At 47.5% G+C, this 23,733-nt stretch overlaps 1 protein-coding gene and 1 long non-coding RNA gene across 2 annotated transcripts in view; one reads left to right on the forward strand and one right to left on the reverse strand.

Moving 5' to 3' along the window:
• The window catches only part of LOC135388087 (uncharacterized), a 333,326-nt gene that overhangs the window by 38,469 nt on the left and 271,124 nt on the right, over positions 1-23,733 (forward strand). The window lies entirely within an intron of this gene.
• On the reverse strand, positions 11,900-21,144 carry LOC135389907 (uncharacterized). Its single transcript, XR_010421615.1, has 2 exons — positions 20,936-21,144; positions 11,900-12,203 (listed from the first exon to the last, which is right to left on the reverse strand). It is a non-coding gene; the product is annotated as an uncharacterized LOC135389907 (long non-coding RNA).

Below are 23,733 nucleotides of genomic sequence, written 5' to 3' on the forward strand. Positions count from 1 at the left end.
TAGCTGGTTGCACTAACATGGAAGGTTATGTAAATAAGGTTAACTGAGTTAAGTAACCAGTTACTTAACCAAGTAAGTAAGTTAACTAAGGTTAAGGTTAACTAAGGTTAACTAACCAGGTAGTCGGTATTCCGAAATTAAGGCGTAACAGCAGAAGACAAGGACAGGAAGAATACCACACCCAGGACGACTGCTCACTCTCGACTGAAATAATTTATTAACGACACAGAAGCTTAAATACGAAGAGACAGTGGCGTTACCGCTTGAGACAAGTTGACTCTCCCAGGTGCTGTCACTCCGGTGCTCTAGAAGATACAGAGCACATTCTTCTTCATTGTCCACACTACCAACCTTCCCGAACCGCACTCTCCGGGTCTCTTAATCAGCTGGACTCTCGCCCTCCGTCTCTCTCAAAATTACTTGGTCCCTGGCCAAATGCAGCCCACCAACGCTCTGCCCTCAAAGCTCTTTTGGCCTTTTTGGACACCGTAGGACTTCGATCCTTATTGTGAAGGGGCTCATTATTTCATTCCCCACATCACCACCAGCAATGGGGTAGAGTATCGCCCCTGGTGGCGAAACGCCCCATTTATCATCTCAAAATAAAGTTGTTGTTTGTACAAAGAGATAAGAAAAACGCCGAATGGAGTATGTTCCTTCTGCGTCCCTGTGTCTTGTGAGCTACTTAGGATGCTCATCCTTAGTTCACGCCAACTACCCCAAGTCCGGAAAGTGATGGTGGCTGCTTGTTCGCATATCGGCGCATGTTGGCGATTTTATCATATAAATGAAGCGTAATCGTAGTTACCGTGCCAAGAACTGAGCCTGCTCTTATCTTTTGGGCGAGATTACATTTGTTTAACGCGGTCTCTCTTGGGCCGTGCCTTGGAATGGCCTAATGGACATTAGGTTACTGGCCTAATGGTCGCGGAGCAGTATCGCTAGCAGTCTTGTTCCGGGAAAGATTTTTCCGTGGAAATCTCCGGGAGAAGTGGTGTGATGGAAGGTAGACGGGAAAGCAAAAATGGGATTGTGAGCAATATCACGATGGCACAAAAGCCGCTCTGTCTTGGTCTTCCTGTTGCTGACGTGATGCCACTGTCAAACATGACTGGTTGGCTTCAGCTGATGAAGTGGTTGTAACGTTGACGCACGTGTGGCTAATGGCGGGAGACGGGGTCTATATAGACGACCCGCGCCCCTACGTCATCGATTACGTTTCGCCGCCGCGCAAAGCATCCTCCCAAGCAGCACAATGTACCGAAAGTCGAGTGCAATAGGGGTGGACGGTATGTGTCTTATCAATGTTCCTTAGTTTCAAGAGTCTGTTCAAGGCCTTCCACCTACCCGTCCACACCTATTGCACTCGACTTTCAGTACATTGTGCTGCTTGGGCTGGTGGGCACCTATCAACCTGATCAGCTTTATCACCCTATCAGCCGACGCGTTTTTTTCCGCTTCTTGCCCACCAAAACAAAATATAACCTCGAACCGGTCTTGCTCGTTACGTCATATGTTTGTAAACAGAGGGTCGTCTATAGACGACTTTCTGTTTACAAACATGTGACGTAGCGAAAAGACCGGTTCGAGGTTATATTTTGCTCTGGTTGGCAAGAAACGGGAAAAAGGCGTCGGCTGATAGGCTGATAAAGCTTATAATGCCCACCAGCATACCTCGCGCTGTGGCGTTACGTAATCAATGACGTAGAGCTGCAGGTCGTATATAGACGACCCTCTGTTTTCAAACATGTGACGTCACGAGAAGACTGGGTCGAGGTTATATTTTTGCTCTGGTTGGCAAGAAGCGGGAAAAATGCTTCGGCTGATAAGCTGATGAAGCTGATAGTGCCCCCCAGCATGCTTTGCCAACACCTCCTAGATAGCATCAGGCCTGCGCCCCACGTGACACAGCGTCACACACGAAGGCCTGCTGTGGAGAGCGAACAAAAGAAAAGCTCGAGGCAGCTCGGAAAGCTCACGCACGTCTCCGTGAGTTAGGTAGTTAGGAGGTGTCGGCTTTGGGTGGCGACGGTACGCAATCAATGACGTAGTGGCGCAGGTCGTCCATAGCTGCGGTTATATGAATGCCACAGTTATCCATTTATCGCACCTCCCCTCACCTATCCCGACCTGTGGACTGGTTGATGTGGCCCTGTCGGAGAAGATTTGTCGCGATAACTCGATACGATGCGCTTCTGCCGCATTAATGTAAGCGCAGCTTATGAAAGGATATGTCTGTACCAAGTCAAGGCATAGGTCTCGCCTTCGTTTCGTTAAGCATGGTAAACATAGATGTGAGAGGTGCCGAATGGTCAGGAGTCTTGCAGCACTTAACGCCACCGCAGACAAGAAAAATCTTTTCCTGGAGCCTCCGACGAAAGGCAGAGAAGAGCTTCTTGTTCCTGCTCCCGAGCCAGTGCGTGGTCGGTAGCTCCGTATGCCTCACCCTTCTCTCCCATTTCAGTCGTTGTACACAGAGAATAGAGGGGGTCAATTGGCGGGGGGTTGAATCGTGACTTTCCAGTCGAGGGAATCCCCTTCATACGCGGATGACTATCGTGCAAAGGTCGCACTATGCTGTTATATCGTGATGTCTATCCTCCTTTCCAAGAATAGTTGTTCCTCGATCGTCCGTTCCACCTTTGGCCACATAGGGCTGTGCTCCTGTTCACCTTAGCTTTATAGACTTGTTGGAGTTTACGTATCCACACTGCGGAGAAGACGGGTGGCATCTCGAGGTCGTTCTAGAATTGTAGATGCCCAGGGCGTTTCACCTAGCTTGTCACAAAATTCTATGAAAAGTTCCACTTGTCCGCCGGTGTGAAATGTACCGAAAAATAAGCTACCAAGTGCAGTGGTAACAGCTGTGGAAAAAAATGTGCGCAAACAGGGTACCTGGTACCTAGTACCTGGTGGTGGTGGTGGTTGTGTGATGCTAAAAGGAAGAGGAAGGAGGAGGGAGAACAGGCACCTCTAGAAGCGCAGTTGCTGAACCGCGCTCAGTTCTCGGTCAAGAAGCGACGCGAGGAGGACGTGGACCTCCCCTTGTTCTTCTTTTTTATTTTTGTTTCCGTGTTAACGCCGCGAAGCAACGGTGGCTATATGGGCGGCGCACAGATGTGGACGGATGGACAGAGGACAGCAGGAAGGAGTGGGGGACAGAAGGGTTAGTACGCGTCCTGGGCCGACTTCAGGGAGAACTTTGCCGGCATTCGTATGTAAGGTCTTCGGTAAACCCAGGGAAGACCTCAGACCGCACAGCCGCTGGGATTCGAACCCACCACCTCCAAGTCTTCAGCACGACCTTGGCTACCACAGAGGAGAGGGGCGCCTTATAGCCCGCTCAGCCAATGCGCTGTTGACCTCACCTTCAGCCTCATTTTCGGTGCTTCTGCTGATAGCGGCGCAAGGTTACAGACCTTAAAAGTTATCTGAAACAACAGTGCGATGGAAACACGAAGAGGCGTTTCATCGTTTTCTTCGGCCGCTTCTCGACGGAGAACTGAGGGCGGCCGACAATGCTCTATGCAAGTAGGTCAGTTGGGTTGTCTTTACGCAGCTCCACAGTTTCCATCTCTCCCCTGTTGGCCGTGGAGTGACGTCATTTGTACCTCTCTCAAATAACACGGTAACATTTCGAGGTTCAGGCGCGCGTGGTTTATGCTGTCGACACATGTCGGTGTAACAATACCCCTTTATTGCTGCCTTGTCAGTGGACAGGCACCTTGTCACGTGGTTTCTCCAAACTTTACCCTCTCCCCTGTGCAGAGACAAAATGTCGCAGGGCAGTTGCGCGCGTCTCAAAACGACGGCTTTCGCATTTTCTTTCTTTCTTTCTTCCAAAGTATTGCAGTATAGGGAATAGATTTTGTGACAGAGCGGGCGAAACCCGACATAAGGTTTTTGTTTCTGGCAAAAAAGAAAACGTTGCGTTGATTTTGCAAATTTCCGAGTTCAACTTAAAAATCCCAGCGACTGAAAATTGATCAAAGTGCTTGTAAGCCGTGGCAAATGTTTGCAGGAGTTTAAACACTGTTGACGCCATAATTTTCAGACAGGTAGATTTTTAAATAGAACTTTGTGACACGTTATAGATGAAACACCGTGTATCGTCTTCTCCTTCGTCTTTTTCCGTGTTCCCTCAGCCCGTGTCGCTGTGCTTACTACTCCAACTCAAGGAGATGTTTCCCTCAACCCTATATGAGCCATGAGGGTCATGCTCAAAGTAGAACCGGTAGTTTCCTGAATGAAGGGTTGAGGCATTTGACGTCATCGAAAGAGGGTATCATGGAAATTACTCTGAAGAGCGGAGAAAGTTATGACAAAAATACGGCACTAGCTATGCCTCCACTGCCCTTCTGTGATGCACGCTGCACTTTTTTTTTTCCCGTTCGGTGGAGACACTAATCATGTTCCTAAGAACATCCGGTTTAAGAATAATAACGTACCTCCTGGGACAAACACAAGTAACAGCCCTATATAAACATCCGACTTGAGATCCATTATTCAGTTTAGACCTCGTCAGTCCGGGGGGAGAGGGGCTATGTTTATTGAAAGATGGAGCACGAGACAAAATGTTAGGCTAAATCACCGCTATAATTAACCTCTGCAACGATCACAAACTACATGCTCATTCATGAGGAATACCGAGAGACACGGACACAGCAGACGACACACGCAAGTTCTCAGTGTCCGTGTCTCTCGGTCTTCTTCCTGGATCTACACCAGCTAACCTGCACCCTTTCCCTTTATTACATGCTCATTGCGCGTGGACTTTACGTCCCCTAATGAACTCAACTGCCGTGCGTGTTCAGTCGTTCTGTCGTGGACGACACTTGGTGACCTCATGCACTCCAGCACGGTATGCCTCTCTGTCGCCCGGAGCCCGGAGGAAAATCGGAGACACACGCATTAACTCCGTAACGATATCCATGCATTCCATATTCTGCACTGTCCTCTTCCATTTATATTACCCACTGCGACTGTACCTTTGTAGCGGGTTTCTAAATCAATCAGTTCGACGGCGGACAACTTTTAACATGCCTTTTAATCCATTAACCATCGACCACAGTCAAGATGATCAAGTCTCTCGAACAGAGCGGAGAATTTGAAAGTGCAGCTGCACCGTCTCATCCGTCGCGTCCTTGCTTCGGGTTCTTTATGATGTGCTACCGCTTTTGCAAATGTCCTTGTGCTTCCTTCGGACATAATTTCATTAGCCATGATGATGGCATGCTCGGAAGATCACGAAGAATTTCCTGCGATGAACCACATTCCTGCGCACGGATGTTACGCCACTCTGACCACCGTTACTTAATTCTGATTCCATAGGTGAAGCCACACGTACCATTAGAGTTCTTCATTAAGGAGCTCTCAGAATGTAACTATGCTTCTGCGTCGATAAATATGCCGTATTTCAAATTTGTTCTACCCAGGAATTTTAGGGCCAAGGAAAAGTCGCTGTCTTATACCGGCTCGGTTGACATACGATGTTTATGTAAATCAGTATGATTATGGTAAATATGACATCTGGCGCCCGTTTACGGGACAGGAGCAGAAAAGGTTGTATGTGGTAGGTCCCATCGCACATCCTATATAATCAGTCATGTTTACGCTCGTGCGATTGTGATAAGCGTGTGAACAGCGCCGCTTATTATCTGTTAACACCAGTTATTACGCGCGCAAATGGCGCGTGCAATGTCCTTGTTCAGACGCGAACACTCTTATCAAACTGCCGTCTCCGTTACAAGGAGAACAGAACGTTGAAACGTAATTTGCGTTACAGGCCTTGCTTGCTTTCTTCCCTCTAGTGAGGAAGTTACATATAATGGTGACCTGTGGTACGGCGTGCGCGAAGAAATAGCTGCTCCACACTCTGCATGCGCCGCGAACGTGGCGTTATGTGTGTTGCGTACGCGGTGTGAGAACGCCATTGCCTTGCGTGCGCAAGATGATGGCATACGCTACAACTAAAGCTGCGTAGTATCATTGTAGGTTCGTTTCCACACACTAAAAAAAAAAGAAAAGAAAATACATAGTCAATCCTACCCACTGTCCTGTTTTACATAGCGGGAGCAAGTATATTTTCTATTTCCTTAGACTTCTGTTACCCCCATTTTAGTCCCCGGACCCTCAAATTTACTCCCCCAGTAAATATAGGTGAAAAACCTCATCCCATCGTCATTCGTGTAGTTCAAGATGTTCGTAAGATGTTACGCTGTCCGTGCGTTCACACGAGCGACATTCCCCGCAGAAGCGGAAGACGCGAAAAACGTCCTAGCTTTCAGAGCGCGAGCGCTCAACGTGCAGTGTTCACGTACACTGCTAACCGTGGGGAATACCCGGCGACACATCCACAAGATATTCCGTAGCAGACGACAGGAAAGAAGCTGACGGTGCCGTCTGCTAAGTGTCGTCTGCTAAGTGCGCAGTACGCCACTCCCAATATTCCGCACCGTGTGAATGTCCAACATAACACGGAACGGAACTTCTTCTCTGTGTGCAGTGTTTTCGCTTTTTCTTCCACTAGAATATTCCGTAAGGATGTCGCTGGTGTGAATACACGGTATAGGACGGTGCCGGCAGAACTGACGGGCAAGCGCAGAAGCGCGAGGCAGCAAGGTCGATGCGTCGTCCCTCCCTAAACTTCGCATGACTTTACGTGTATTGAGTCGCCAAAGGGACTAATGCATCTATATACAGTTCCAAAAGGGCTGTTCGATATCAGACACAGAGACCACAAGCGCTAAACGGGTGTCTCAGGGCCTCCACGCTGGTGCGATAGTGAGCATATTGGGGCCAGCGAATAGCCCGCCTTCGGTGCTAACGAGTTTCCTGATACACAAACGAACAGCAGGGTTTCCGTCCTATAATGTATGTACGTAAAACGGTTGCCGTGTTCAGTGTCAATCTCGCTGTTATTAGGTCAAGGATCGTGCGAGCTGCAGTGGACCTGTGGCGGGTTTGTCAGTAGTAAGCGCGATGTATTGCATTAGCGTACGTTGATTATCCCGTCGCGTATACGGTGTGTAATTGATCGTTACGCATGATTACGTGCTTCTATTTGCATCAGTGATTACGTCCTTTTGCTCATGTCGTAGCGATATCAGTCTGACAGGACCATATATATGTTCAGCAGGGTTTGTGAGACCATATATATGTATAGTTTTCTCTACTCAAGTGTTAACGTCTTTCTGTCATTCTAAGGCAGGCGTTTTTTAGTCGATGCATTACACAATCGACAGCTGTGTGTATGTGTGTGTGTGTACACATGAGGGGGGCCTCCGGAAGGTCGACGGAGAATATATATGTGCTTGGAAAAGTGACCGTGGGCAGGAGGGGTGATTGGAGTGTCGTGGGTGCCCCGCAGCCATCTGTCACGTGGGACCAGAAATGAAAGGTTCGAAAGGACGACTTCAGTTTCTTCCTTTGGTTCAAGGAACGTTTAAATAACGCGGTGTATTAAATCCCTCCTCGAGGAAGTTGCAAGTCGGGAGCTGTAGATTGTCGCTGTTTAGTTCTTCAGTTAAGTCTAGGTGTGGATTATTGCACTTCTCCTTGTCAAAGCCAGTGGGCGCTGTAGTGTCCACGAATTCAAATCGTAGCCTATAAGCAGCACGCAAGCAAGCTACAAATCATGCTACTGAGCATCCGAACCAATGGCCCGACTGCGCGGATGCGGCGTTCACTCGTCGGTCCAATTACGAATCCTGCCGCGTGGTGTGCTGCGGCACAGCTCTCCTTGAAGTCGGCCCCCGGATGCATACTAACCTCCTCTCTCTCATTCATTTCTGTTGTACCCTTTCCATCTGTAATCCCTATCGAAACCCATGGACTCCGTGCTGTCCATAAGGGGGGGGGGGGTATATATTTATTGAATGGAGCCATTCTCTACGCAACACGCAGGGAAGCCTATGCATTAGCACAAGTACTCCCAATGTCCTCACACTAATGCCGCTTTCAAATGGGCAATTCCAATGGTTCCATGAAACAAACCACAGTTAAACACTTCGAACATCATTGGGACTACACACCTCTACCACAACGGTTTCATCCAGTGCTCCTTGAAAGGTTGACACATTAAACATACCTACATATCATGCGTCATGTAAAACCCCGAGGCTAGGGAACACGAAGGGACAGACACAAACACGAAGTCTCAAACACAGCTGTGTCTGTGTCTGTCCCTTCGTGTTCCGCAGTCTCGGGATTTTACATCATGCATCATCTTCACCAGCTCGCTTGCTTCCTAGCCATTGTTTCACTACATATCATGTTGTCCCAAAGTTTCATGACCTTTTACTAGACGTGCCGCAGTTTTCCTACGTACTTTTGTTCAACGCTTAGCTGTTCACTGAGCGCGAGGCTGCAGCGGCACTTTTCGAGTACGTTGACTACCTCAATGGCGTTCCACGAACCTCGATCGAGTCGAGTAGCATCCGAGTCAGTGACAATCGAAAATGGCCGTGTAGCAGCAACGCCCAGTCATTATTCAGTCCAATCGTCACTCATTTCAATGACAATTGAGATGCACGTGTGACAAGGTGGTGAAAGCGCTCGCCGTTGTCGACCTCACAGAGGTCGGGCAACGCCACGACTGACGCTCTGGGGGAATGTGCGTCCTGGGCCGACTTCTAAGGGAACTGTGCCGACATAGGTCTGAAAGCGTCCGAGGAAAACCCAGGAGAAACTCCAGACAGCACAGCCGGCACCGGGTTTCGAACCCGGGTACCTACCACTCTCGACGTGACATGGCCAGCACGCTAACCACTGAACCACGCGAGCTGTGTGACACGAGAATGTGACAACGATATAGGAAGCTCCCTAAATAGAGAAGAAAACGCTGCGGCCAACCCTATAGCGTTCAATGTCACCGGGCAGCCACAGATAACGGCCTTCGTTCGATGACTGGCGAAATGATGTCAGAACGGTCCCAATTAACGAAGACCGTACTCACTCCAGTCTGCGGGCTATGCTTTTATCGCACAAAACATCAAATATTGTCGTCTATGCATCTTCGACTTGACGTTTGGCGCCAGGCAGTGAGCGAGTGGGTAGCCCTCTTGAGTTATTAATCGGCCCTGTGACCTGCCGCTTAATTGAAACACTTCCTCTTGCGAGGGGGAATAGAGTGAGAATCTCAACTTTTCTTGATGGGCTAATGATAATGAAGGACATCTGTTACAGCTACTGACGTAGAGCGTTGATTAATTTTGGCATCCTTGCTTTGCCGCGATGGATTTCGTTGATCAGTCAAAGTGGGTGTGATGATTTGCACTCGAAGCGAGTTCTGCAGGCTAATCAGAGAGAGAGAGAGAGAGAAAATACAGAATGCATCGCCAGAAAGCGGAAAGTCGGTGCAGATCGCTCAAACGTTGTGAGAGCCGCACGGCATTATTGAATTGATTAAAATAGACACGATGTTTACAATCCATCTGCGGGGTGGCACGCTAGCGAAATGTGGCTTGACCCTGATGCAGCTGTCGACCTTTTTATTTTTACAATTGTAGCTAGGACTTTGTTGGTCTTGGTTAGGACTAGGATTTATTATCGCAAGAGACCTACGAGGCTCCGATGAGCAAGCAGCTGCTTGACTGCTACAGTACGGATGCTTGTGTATGACGTAGCACATTCCAATCAACTTTTCTTCCTTTTTAAAAACTGTGTGTCTTAGCAAATGTCTTAGTTGTAAGTAAGCAGTTGTCCTATGAAGTTCTTCCGTGCTTTCGTCTCTTGTGCTGCTTTTATGATGTTCCATATGGTTCTTATAGGAGCGCTGACTACAGAACAATTTTCTTGCCACCAGAGTAACGGTAACGTTTTAGATTGTAGCAATAGCAGAATTTCCTGTACTCTGAGCCCATTACCTTTCCGCATATAGTGGATTTCACAACACATTTAGCGGATTCTATAGCGGAATCGCTGCGCAGCTCTTGTGGATCGCTCATCTACAAAATTGGCAACACTGCCGTGGTGACTGTAACAGAGATTGTGACAGAGACTGTACAACGCTGACACCTTGCCTCTAGCCGGCGTTGTGTGTTCTGTGAGCATAATGAGGTGTCATCACGTACCACAGGGAACTCGAGTGGAGGGCCACCAGTTGAGGGACTCCGAATGGTAGTCCACGCGCGGACTTACTTTACTTAAGTTACTTCGGACTTAATCTACGGACTTAAGTTACTTCCTTAGGGTGAACACGAATATGGTTATACAGTCAGCATATACTGCAGCATATACTGCAGCATATGCAGTCAGGAGTGGAGAAGGCTCCGACGGATGCTCGGCACACAGATTTGGAGGTATAACAAGACAGTGGACTGAACAAGCCGGTCTAATGATCTGACAACACGGGACATACCGGGGTATCAGTGGCTCCTTAAGTGCTCGCCACCCCAGTCTTAAAACGAAAAACAGCGACAAAATAGTTGGCCGTCTGCCGAAATGTCTGCCGTTTTATGCAGGGAGGTTACAGCGTGTGTCGGAACCTAGGTCACTCTCAGAACGGCTGACGGAGAGCTTTAAGAAGTTCAACCTTTTAACCTCTTACTCGGCACCGGTTAGTGCGTTGAAGCTTCCGAATTTTGGAAATTGCGTCGATATACTTCTCATAGACACGTCATCGTCGCCGTCGTTGAGAGAGTTAAAAGTGTATAGGACATGATGGACTGCAGAAGTATTGAAATGAAAGCAAATGCACTCCATTACTTGTGCCATGGTACTCAATGAAAGGAAAGCGGACCAAAGCAACATCCCGACGGAATCACGTCAACCGCGAAACATAGCGGCGGACGCCCCGTTTCAGTCAGGACCCGAAAACCGTGCGCAGTGCCGACGTCAATCGGCGTCACCACTCGCGCCGTGACGTCGTTCCAGACGTCATCACGTGGAAACCGGGCTCGAGGTTGAAACGGCAAAAATAAATAGAATCCGTCCGGCAAATTTGGAACTGTTCCACACTATGGACCCAACGACAGGACAAAAGAAGAAGAAGAAGGAGGAGGAGGAAAAGAAAAAGAAGAAGAAAACTTCCCCCCACATTTTACACTTGTTTCTTTCCTTCTCGAGCGTATATACATCACTACGGTAAACTTTAAGGTAGGAGGCGGTGGTGGAGTTATTTCAACGTAAATGTCTACCTTCTACTTTGTTGTTATTTACTGGGTTCGCGTTTATTTACTTTGTGTTATTTACTGAGCAGCTTGCCTGCCGTTTACTGACGTGTTGCTTTGCGTCCTGGGCTGCCTTCCTGGGTCACTAACCATTTCTCACTTACCGGTCCGTCAACCCTTTCAGCGCCGATATTTAACGCGATGTGGTCATCCGAAACGAAATTTTCGAGGTTTTTGCCTATCGGTCAAGCGTCACGCAACGATTACGGACACAGGAGCTGCTGATGGAGTAAGTGAAATGTAAGTAATAAATACTTGCTATCAAGCAACTTCAAAAAGAGAAGAGAGAGACAGAGAGAAGGAGAGAGGCAGAAGAGGAAGGGACACAGAGGAACAGGGTAGAGCAGTAGCTGCGTGGCTAATTCTAATTCAGGCGTAATTTATTGATCGCTTCCCTCCAGTAAGTGCTTCATTAAATCCGCTTGATCGCTTTCGAAGAAGCTTCGCCACCAAACCAGCCACGTTCCACTCATTCCTTTCTCTTTACGACACACATTCCATCTCCCTTTCGGAGTCTCGCAAATTAAGCCGGGAGGAAAACCAGTAGCACGGAAATAGCTTAGCTATCGCCGCTTACAATCTCGGACGCATGATTTGGCGGTTAGCCGATGGATATCAAAAGATTATAGAAGCGTTAGAAGATCCTTAGAAACACATGAGAAGAAAAAAGAAAAGGTACTGTCAACGGTAAAGCCCGCGAGTTTATAAAGGGACAGAGGTCGCTGCTATCCAGTTTATTGGTTTTTATTTCGTCACAATCCCTTACCTTTGTTCTGTACGTCACTTTTTTTTGTTTTTTTGTTTTCAGTACTCTGTTCATATCCCATGGTGTTGGCCGTGCGAGCTACAAACACTGTTATTACGTTGGGTCAACGCAATGATAAATATAGAGGCAGCCATCCCGACCTTGGGCTGCCGCCCAAGGTTGCCGATGAAGCTTCAAAGAATTCCGCTGATGATGATGCGTTGGTTACGGCAGCCCGCATGGTCCTTCTTCGAGTTGCACAGGTGACCATAGGGTGTAATTTGAACCTGGGATTAATGATTAAATGATGAAGCTGGCATTACCGAGCGCATTAATTACTCTTAATTGGCAATCATCACCTGACACCGTGTTTTAATTGCCTCTTGTTGCGGGTGGATGGTTGAGATGAGCACTGGAGTCCTTCAGGGTGGCAGGCAAGTGAAGGGGAAAATGAGAGGCAGCTGCCAACCTTGACTGATACAGTGCGGAATATTCTAATCGATTGAGGCATAACAAAGTGAGGTACTGCCGGCAGCGCTATTGTTAGAATAACCACAGTTTGTCACTGGGCGCGTTCTCAAGAAATGGCACTTGCGAATGCCTTTGTTTGTTTGTTTGTAAGGGAAAAAAAACAAGGAGAAATTGAACTCGTCTCCCGAATGCCTTTTAAAATGCTGTTTTATCAGTTCTGCCCGTATTTTATGCCCGGCACAAAATTTTGTTCCTGGTTAGGGTCACTGCGTCAGGTCGCATAAAGGAACGGGATACAGAAACAGGAAGTAACGTATCTCTTGCTCGGCATGCCTCAACGAAATATGTGATGCAAAAGAGCACATCGATCAGATCACCTACACCTGACTATCATATGTGACTACCATATTGTATGCAGAAACATATCGCCGAAATTAATGAGCACGGAATGTGCGTGACGGCGTATATGTGTTTTCCAACTGCCGTAACTCGCGTATTGCTCTTGTAAGCAGTGTAACGCGTTTTCTTTACATACGAAATGAAACAACACTGTAATGGATGAATCGCCCTGAGGTTGGCTGACGTCTCGTTATTGAGAGAACCAAGTAGATGTGCAATGACGCGTACTATGCCGTTGAGATAAATGAAAGCAACGATTCGTCTTCAATGTTCTCTGACCGAAGCAAATTATATGCACACAAACTGTCCGCTCGCATCAATGCTGCTTTGTGCTCGGGTCACCAGACGTTAGGCAAACAGAGCGAAAGAGTTGTCTCATCAGAACTTGTTCTTCGCTGTTTATTATGTTGCATTTGTTATTTCTATAATTTATACACATTGCGGAGTGCCCACAGCTCAAGAAAATGCATGTTACTGGTATGTAACACCTCAGCACCGTAACGTTGAGACGATGATCCTGTGCTGGAGCACAGGTATCGGTCATCGAAAAGTGGAAAATCCCGGGATGCCGTGGAACTAGATTGAAGTAAAAGGTCGGGACACGTCAAAAGAACCCCAGGTGGTCGAAATTATCCGCAGTCCTACCCGGCAGAACGTGCAGCGTGTCGCCTCTCACCCAAATAGGATTAGGAGCCGCCGATATATCGAACAGAGACTGTTCTTCTTCTGGGAGCTCAAGTCTAGTCTCAGGTAGTCCAGGTCTTAAGTCAAGGCCTCAGTCATCACCTCCATGCACACTCTAAGAAAAAAAAGGAGTACTTTTACTCCTTTTTGCATTCCCACAAAAAATAGTCCCTTTCGGGCTAAATGCACGGGAGTAAATGAATGTCACAGAGTGAAGACCGCATTTCACGCGCTGTTGTAAGAGTCCCAGGTACACAATTGGTGCGCATGCATGAAAATACTTTGAAGCAAACCGTCAACCGTGATATATCGAGTGATATAAAATCTTGCGCCATACTAGGGCACAATTTGCGAAGAAAGATGCGCTAACTGTTTCTTACTCTGTGTGTCTGGAAAATTGCTACGTTGTCTGAGTTCTACAGCCTTATGTCGTTCAAATTGACCAAGGACACATATTTACGTAGACTGTTGCATTTAGGAGACCATTCGCGAAGGTTAGTGACAATTTGCAGTCCTGGGGAGCAAATGTCGGGACTAAATGTTGGGTTAGGGGACTAAAATGGGAGTAATTGCAGACTAGGGGAGTAGAAGCTGCAATTACTCCCCGTTTTACTCCTTTTTTTTTAGAGTGCAGCTACCAAGGCCCCAGCTTGTTTCCAAGACTGTTTTGCGCACTGACAGAATACACCTGTGACCGTTCCATTTTCCCTCCGTGCACGATGAACGGAGACAAAAGTCATTTCAGGGTGTAAACGAAAGAAACTGGCACAGGAACTCTACGGTATATGGACACGCCCCTTCTGCACATAACAGAAAGTTTCCGCCGTAGTGCAATGTCGTGGGCCTTGCCGCTATACCTCGTTGCCCGAAGTGGAGCAAAGCAGGAAACGACATCCGATGACGTAACAGACATCGGTGTCATTGGCTCCCATGTGTTCGTTTGCGGGGGAGCACCGCACCCTGTTCGGGGGCCCACGCACCTGGCAGTGGACGCTGATTTCTGGTCTGGTCCGTCCGAGTAGAAGCCTCGGTGTACAAGTGGGAGACTATGTGGGAGCTTCCTCGATTACACGGAAGCACTGAATCATGTATAGATCGCTGTCGGATACGCAAAATTGCTACAGCAATGGCCTGTGCAAGACACGACATTTGGTTGCAGCCATGGCAGAACTTATGTGTTCGGATCGTCATCACTTCATCGTAGTTCCTGTCTCTGTTGGACTGGCATGTGGTACAGAGAGAGAGAGAGAGAGAGAGAGAGAGAGGACAATGACAGCGACACTAATATAAACCGCAACAACAATGAATACTTACGATGTTATGGACACATGACCCTAATATAGACGCCAACAAGGCGCCAGCGGAGAGCCGCCTTATTTTAATTGCTGGATGCAGTCCATTCTTTATCAGCATCACCCACCATGGACCGTTAATATCAGCTGCGAGATTCTGGATGACATCTAAAGTATTTCAGCTATATACAGTATTCCGGGCATGAATGTTATTTGACCCAAAAGGTGAAGGGGGCGCACACGAAGAAGCTGCACACAGAACGTCTCTTGACGAGAGAGAGAAAAAAGGGGGAGAGCTGTCCAGGCAGTGTGCCACGAGCGAAACGACATGCTTCCGTCCTAGCAGAGCGGAAGCAAGCAGTGAAAAAAAAAAAAAAAAAGGTAAGCTGAATAAGCTGGAAGTCCCGTTCGGTGTACAGACGTGCATAGTGTAAAGACACACTCGAGCTAACACGACGCTTTAGCCCATCTATAAGATAAAACCTTTACATCATCAGTCCAGGTGGGACCTAGGCGGTCGAGTTTTGAGTTATCTGTTATGGTACCCATGCTATAAGCTAGCGCCCGTTAAGGTCTCATTCATCCACGTGACGTTATAGACGGCAGATAGGTCTCATGCGCCCACGTATACTCCGCGGTGAACACTTTCAAGGAAACTATTTCCCGCTGTCAGCATATCGAACTCGCTGGAACCTCATTAGAGACCTCCCAGGGGCGCCACTTCCATTATGCCCAACCCAACGGCGTCTAATCTGTCGAAGTGAGACGAGCGAGTCATCCATCGATCTAGAAAATTGATCCCGTTTTACATGTTACATAATCGCCCTTCGAAGGAGGTCCGGAAGGAAGGACAAAGGAACTCGTGAAGGTTCCGTCCTTGTGAAGTACGCTTTCAAACGCTCGGTCGTCTCTGTATAGCTCTTGTCCCGTCTGGAGCTTCGTTCATGCCAAGGCTCTTTCACATTGTCCTCGCGACTCCAACGGGTGCCATTAGTCTTAGGAAGTAACTGTCAAGAGGTCGCACCTGGCCCGCCTCCATTTATCGGTGTGGACGTCTGTTCAAAGTCGGAATACGAATTAAGACGAAACATTTAAGTTATGCTGGCCTATGCTCGGGAGGCCCGAAAACACACAGAGCAGAGTTGATCCAGCGCTCGCTTTCCGCATGCCTCGACATACCTCTCGTCAAGGTGCCGCAGTAGTTCATCGAATGCGCCTCGATGTGGCTTTTACAGCGCAGTGCCGTTACCGCTTGAGACAAGTTAACTCTCCCTAATGATGTCACCGCGGTGCTGAAGAAGATGTGATGTGATGTGATAGAAAAAGAAAAAAAAGGGAGGGGATTTAATGCTGATGGGGATGCTGTAGAGGATCTAGAGCACGTTCTTCTTTATTGCCCACACTACCAACGTTCCCGAACCGTACTTTCCGGATTGCTTGGTCCCTGGCCACATCCAGTCCACCAACGCTCTGCCCTCAAAGCTCTCTTCACCTTGCTGGATACCATCGGACTTCGATCCTTATTGTGAAGGGGATCATTATTTTATTTCCCGCATCCAGGGAAAGGTAACAGAAACGGTAACAGAAACGGAAACAGATATCGCACAGTTAGAATACGTGAATCAGAAACGGAAACGACAATAATTTACGGTAATAATTCGGATACCGCAAGACCCGAATTATTGCAGTTCTTCACCTTATCATGTAGATAAATTTACGAAATAAACATCAATGAAGCAAACTAAAATAAACTGAAGAACTAAAACTAAAATGAACTATCAAATTGGAGCATATAAGTAGGTAGTATACAGTAAATAAAAGAAGCATAGTTCTTTAACGCTTATGGTGACCTGGAATTTGCAAGCGTGAGTAACATTCCTGGGAATCATGTTCATATAGCTGTTCACAGAAATCACGTACCTCTATGTGTATTTTGAATAAACGAATGAGCGGAAGTCATCCCCATATCATCGTCATCATGTATTTCTCTCTCTCTCTCTTGAATAAACGTTGTCTCTTGTATGTATGTATATCCCTGGAGTCCTCAAAATAGACTTCAGAACGTAGAGGGATGAAGTTCTGTCACGGTCTCAATGATCTTTTTTAAAAAAAAAAATGAAAGAAAAGAAAGATGGAAAACAAAAAGCTGGAGCGGGTGGGGTGTACCGAAAACCGAAACCGAAACCGAAACCGAAACCGAAACATAACGGAAACGAAAGCAACAACGGTGGTAACCGAAACTGAAACAGAAACAAATAAGGGCCCGTAACGGAGGTGGTAACGGAAACGAAAAAGATTCCGTTACCTTTCCCTGCCCGCATCACCACAAGCAATGGGGTAGAGTATCGCCCCTTGCGATGAAACTCCCCATTCATCATATCACAATAAAGCTGTTGTTGTCACTTAGGTTTTGCGAGAAGGCTCACAATACCGGCTGTTTCAATCAGGTCCCCCGGCTGAACAGCTCTAAACTGGCGGAGCCACCGGAATCACATCGGCCAAACATCGGCCAAAAACCGAGCAGTGAGCGGCTCAATTGCACACGCTTATTAATTAAATAAAACTCTTAGCTTTTAAATTTTACTTGGGACGGTCTCGGAACCTCTTTTTACCTCAGTTAAGGCGGTGACGTGGTCAAGTTGGGCAGTGACGTGGGCAGAAGAGAGACGTACAGACAACGCGTTCGTCGTGTGTACGTGTCGCTTCTCTTCGTCCAGTTTTTCGCGCTGTTTATTCCCTGCTCTTTTTACTGATCAGACCTTCAGCGAAAAACATCAAGAAAAAAAAAAAAAAAAAGAAGAACGCGTCGACACAGCGATTTTTTGACAAAAAGTTTCGGCTCCCGTATTTCTTGTGGGAAGCGGTGTGCCTGTACCACAAGGGTGACACAAACCCGCCATTGTTGTAACTACCCTCAAGTGGTTGCTTTTTGCAAAACTGCCATCTTGTCCTGGTCACGCGTCATAAAAAACGTCATTTTGGGGTCATGTGACTTTGTTTACATGTCGTTCTGCCGCTTACCGACATATTTCCGTCCTCATAAAGCCAGGAAGTGGACGTATTTTGCCAGCGTCAACTATTCGGTGCTTCTTCGGCAACATGGTAGCCCATTTCTTCTTAGTTTAAATACATCGCATCGGCTCAGTGAGTCTTAACGCGCGGTCGTCATCACATCTTTGAAAGTCGTCTACAGTACGAGGCCTTATGTGCAAAACTGCGCGTTTTGCCGCGAGATTACCGGATACAAATAATTTCCGTGATCGAAAACATCGCGCAGAAACTACAACCGCATTGTTCTCAAATAGACTGGCCGCCGATCACGGGCGCCGCCATCCTTAAGGTCACGTGTGCTTGACGTTGCTGTGACGTGCGACCAGGACCTGTCCAGGATGCATTGCGTTCACCCAGCACGCTTTCGTCTACGGAGCGATGCATTGGATGCCACCCCTGCGGCATATACTCTTTCGCTCAGCTATCCGTCTGCTAGTTACGTGTTCATCCGCCGCGTTCACACGCAGTGGTGAAGGAAGGTAAGGAACAGACGCTTCGGTATGGCCTTATCCTTGTCTTCCTGAGCAGTACCCGACTATGGTCGTGTTCAACTAAGAAGGAAAAGAAATCTAGTCCGTCAGCTCTCAACATATTACTGCGCCGCAGATGGGATTGCTGGACACAGAGAGGTCACGCTCGCTCCTCCGCTGGATAATATAACCCAGCACTCTGCTCCGTATTGGCTGTTAAGACTTGCCACATGACACTACGCTGCGTGGTGGCGCTGCAGTATTTCTCCTGTCAGGCTATCGCATCTCCTTATCTCCAACGGCATATGTAGTTGATGGACTAGACTAGAGGACTATAGTACACAGCGTCCCGGCGGTGCATTCGGCATCATCACGATAGACAGAGGCACGCTATCTCACCTACCGAGCGGCAGCACTGCTAGCGCTGTAATCAGGTAGAGAACGAGTGGGAATACGGAAGGATCTTTTGCGGCGGTCCCTTAGCTTCTGTCACCCCCGTGTGTGAACCAGGCGGATAAACACGTAATTGGCAGTCGGATAGCTGAGCGAATAAAGAGCGGATTGGTACACTGCTCGGCACAAGAAATACGTAACCGAAACCAATTCTCTCAATTAATTACTAAAAAAAAAAAAAAATCACTAAGTGTCGACGAGTTTCTCTTTTTTTTTTCTTGAATATTTTTTGATGAAGGCCCGATCGGTAAAAAGAGGTTCTGAAACCGTCCGACGCAAAATTTAAAAGTTAAGAGTTTTATTTAATTAATGAGCGTATGCAAATGAGCCGCTTGCTGCTCAGTTCTTTGGCCGGTGTCTCGGGGATGCCTACTGAAAAGAGAGCTTCTTGGTAACGAATTATTCATCCGTGGGACCTTCGTGGAAACACGCGGTATTTTATTTCTCGTTTGCTTGGGGCGCGAAGGCTGATGATATCAGTCAAAGCAATATCGCTTATCGACTGCGAGCCATCAATAACACCAGCTGCTGTCTGTGTCGTCCTTATTTGTTAGCTATCCAGAAGCACGTACATGTCTCTTACATCTCGGTCTCTCTTGTTCTTGATTGCTGAATTTGCGAGTCCGGATAAGCACTCGAGCACTGCCCAACGTTGCGTCCGGTATTGAGGCATGGAGACGTACACCGGCAGTATCTCCTCTGCAATCTTCTTACGCTAGGAGCGAGCGTATCCAAACGAAGTAAACCTCTCTGTAACGCGCTAGTCATGCATGTCCGAACTAGATTTCCCGATGGGCCACCGTGCGGTGGATGCTCAAGAAAGAGAGAGAGAAAAAAAAAGTGGAAGGGCCAAGCTAAGATTGCTTTCGATTTCATCCTTCCGATCCCTGCTTTCGGCGTGGTACCCGGATGTTGACCCGCATGAAGGGCACTCATCGAAAGTTTGCCCGATTGAGCCATTATTTGGGCACGCCGTGCCCTGGCCTCAGGGAGTATCTTGCCGGCAAATCAACGCTGTCGTAATTGGCCGACCCCGTTTTCCGGGAATCGTGTCGCTCGATGCCTCTTGTCGATAGTTGAATGAACGACGCTGACGGATTCGATAGTGTCCGCACGTATACGGCGGTGGTAGCCCCCCCTTCGGCGGTGGCCTTTGTTCTCGGTAATAGCTCCGGGGAACACGTCGCTGCTGAGCCATTCGTTGTGTTGTCCACTGGGTTGAGCAAGATAACGCGGACTTTTAGTGCAATGCTACTATCTTACACAGAAGCGTTATATCTCATTCAGGAAGGCCGAATGAATGATAAGTCGGTCTCTAAGACACCGCAGGCAAATAAGCGATACATTCTAATTCATGTCGTGCTCGAGGAGAAATGAAAGTGGGCTACGTGCAACTAGTGAATGTTGTCGACGACAACGAACGAAATATAATGAAAATAATGGTGCCCGGATATTTCAGATTAAAGTCAGCATAGCGTTTAAGTGTAAAGTCAGCACGTTTCAATAGAGTTTCGTGCACCAAAGTTCCGGTACCTGCTGAACTACAGAAAGATGGCAGGCTGCATTTGATGACGACACAAACAGAGCTTCTAAACACCTAAGAAGTGATGAAATTCAAGTAATTGAGTCCTGTTTTGTCCTGGATATGCTGGACCATATTTTGCTTGAGTACAACCTAGTCTACTCCTTTCAACAAACATGTATAAAATTTCGTTGGCTGCACCATGGTAACAACTATGTTTCACAGTGTACATCCCAAAATGAACTTGAATGTATATATGAACGCCATGGAAGGCAAGGGACGACAGAAACGTGATCCTGCGTTATCCTACACTTTGCTCCAGCATCATGAATTGTGAATTGTTTCCTTATGAAGATATTCGCCGAAGTCTCCATTTTTTTTCGTCTCTCTCTGATATTCTTTCTAAGAAGCGCGATGTACGGAACGCTAAAATGTAACACTGGTCGAGTGGTGCATGCGCAGCTGATCACATCTTCAATTTGCCACACTGAATGAACGAACAAACACACCTAAGAAGCAACTTTAAAGAGCAATTCAACCGGAGATGCTCGTACTTTTGGGAGGATCGCCTGTCTATTTACTTTTCCCCCACACACCGCATGCTACCTCCGGAACTCCGCACCGGCTTCACCAACGCACAAAGACCCAGCAGCCGTGCCAGTGACACGTCCACTTACATTTTACAATACCTTTCTGTTCGTCAGACGATCTTGTCTTCACTTAGTATGCAGAATGAAACGGAAGATTCTACGATCGCCTCGATTACATCGGCATCTAATCGGCATCGATCGGCATCTAATGAAACACGTGATGCAGTAGGGGACACGTGGTCGACCGTAAATACCTGATCGGAACAAACCTGTTGTCGGATGCCTGTATGCAAGGGGCAAGAACTTCGTCGCGTCGTGCGCGGCTGACGCTTTATTAGCACCATAAAACTTTTTACGGGAAGCATACGTAAAATACATGCCTGGGCGTAGAGTGTTTTGAATGGGAGGAGCGCGGAAGACGGCAGTCGATCGTAGCAAGATTAAAAGCTGATGGTTTCGAGGAACGCTCCCGATTGAACGCGCGTGTGATTGAATTTAAAGTAAGACGTCTCCTGGTATGGCTTGCGTAGTTTGCGTTGATGCGCTTGATTCTGGTCTAGGGAGAGTGATGGAATGTGGGTAAAGCGTGACTTTCAGCTGGACTGATGTCGTATGGTGCGAAGGTATCGTGAGCGATCTGTGAAGATAATGAACCCTGCGAAGAAGAAGGAGATGATGATGATAATAATTCGTCCTTTTTTTTTTTGCGCATTGACAACTACGGTCATAATGCGCCATAGCAATGATGAGAATGAACTAGTTAAAAGGATATATTAAAATAGAGATTTGCCGTGGTGGACAGGAACAACGTGGGAAAGGTTATCCTGCTTCCGACACCATATTCCGATGCTCCTGGTATGGAAGAGCAACAATGTCGTTGTTCAAGTCGTAGGAGCGGTTGAAGTAGTAGTCAGCCGCCTTAAGTGAAACGCTTGCTTCTCGTGCACGGGGCTGACGCCTATATTGTGGATGAGGCATTGTCCTACAATGTCAATGTTATTGCGATAGAAGATGTGTTGAAAACGACACGTACAAGCCCTCAATATAAAGTAACACCATGACATTTATCCTATAGCTTTGACCACGCGCATGACTGCATCTACAATTCTACACATATCTCGCTGTACATCCTATCTATACCCTCGATACGACCATCACAACGACAAAATTCCTTCTTCACATAATCACATCGGCGTTATGCGTCTCAGCCTTTTTCCTCTGTACCACCTTGCATCACAGCATGTTCGCAAGGACATACCAGGAATTTTGTTTTGGAAAGCGAGGAGTGTACCGGAAACTTACCGTCATCTTTCATAAAGACGCATTTTTAGAGGTGGGCCGCGTTTGATGTGGGTTTCATGAGCCCTCGACGAAGGTCGACCAGGCGTCGTCCTGTTCTGCACATTCAGAGATGCGCGGTATGCGCGAGTGTTTCCTCGGCGCTCTATGACAGTGGAGGGAACATTAGAACGTTTCACACCAACGAATGCACGGTCGCACCCGAGCACATACATCCGCTTGGCAACGTACTTTAGCGATGGGACACCCACCCCCGGCACTTTCAGCGTCGGCGTACAGCGCTGTATACTTAGCGTAGGACTCTACAGAAGATGGCGAAAGAAAGCAATGACACGACGGTGTCGTCGCTTTGGGTTTGTTTGCCCCGTAATTAAGTCCGTGGACGTGGTCTTGAAAGACGTACCATGGGACAAACGGAAATGGTGGTTCTATTTTCTTGATATCCGTGTTAGCTAACAATGTGTGAGCAACGGTCCAATGGAGAACGGATGCCGGTGCAGCACGCTATATCAGAAACGATTTACTGCTTGAAAACGACCATGGAGGTTCTCATCCCAATCAAATAACTGTAATATTGATATGACGCCACCATTAAAATATACGGAAAATGATAGATAGAGATGGATAGATAGATAGATGGCCATTTGATTTTTTTTGTGTTAGCGCCGCGAAGCAACTGTGGCTATGAATGGCTAACAGACGTGAACAGGTGTATAGAGAGGACAGGAAGAAGTAATGGGGACAGAGGAGTTAGTATGCGTCCTGGGCCGACTTCAAGGGGAACTATGCCGACAATCGTCTGATAAGTCTGCCGGAAAAGAGATAGATAGATAGATAGATAATTAGACAGACAGACAGACAGACAATCAGACAGACAGACAGATAGATAGATAGATAGATAGATAGATAGATAGATAGAATGATAGATAAGAAGAAAGAGACAAAGTTCGTCATACTCTGAAGCAGGTCGTGCCATTCACTCTCACCTCCATATTTTGATATCAACTTTCCCGACAGCACGCTTTCTTAAATGCCGAGACCTTCTTGCATGCTTTCACAAGTGTAACGCCACGACGAACCAAGCAGACCATAACACGATATCCCCACATGGCTTCTCAAGCGTTCATTCAAACTTCAAACTGAACGCCAATGTTATCATGAACCCGTTTGGCTTTCAATCACATTCGATTACCCAACACCCTCTCTCTCGCGTCTCCTGCGACGCGCTGCGGTTTCGAAATGGAGAGTCGCCACGCCGTCTGCGCAAGGATCGCTTTTCCAACCCTCCCCTCAAGGACCGTTTCGCCTCAAGTGCTCCTTTCTTCCGGCGGACATATAAGCTCAGCCAAGTGCGGACACACTGCTACTCTTACGGAGGGCGTCCTTCGAGAAATGAATGCGTGTGTTTTTTTCGTCAACCCACGCCTCTGTTTGCACTGGAAGCGGTGGTTATTTAACCTCCTCTTTTCCTGGCAAGGTGTCCCGCTGTTTGTGTTTTCTAAGTCGTGAGTATACAAATCATGAGGGCGCGGAGGCTTTCCGATGTCCTTTTTTTTTCTTTAAATCTCGAGGACATCGGCTTTGAT

This window comes from Ornithodoros turicata, chromosome 3, assembly GCF_037126465.1.
Source record: "Ornithodoros turicata isolate Travis chromosome 3, ASM3712646v1, whole genome shotgun sequence".
NCBI classification, from domain to species: domain Eukaryota; kingdom Metazoa; phylum Arthropoda; class Arachnida; order Ixodida; family Argasidae; genus Ornithodoros; species Ornithodoros turicata.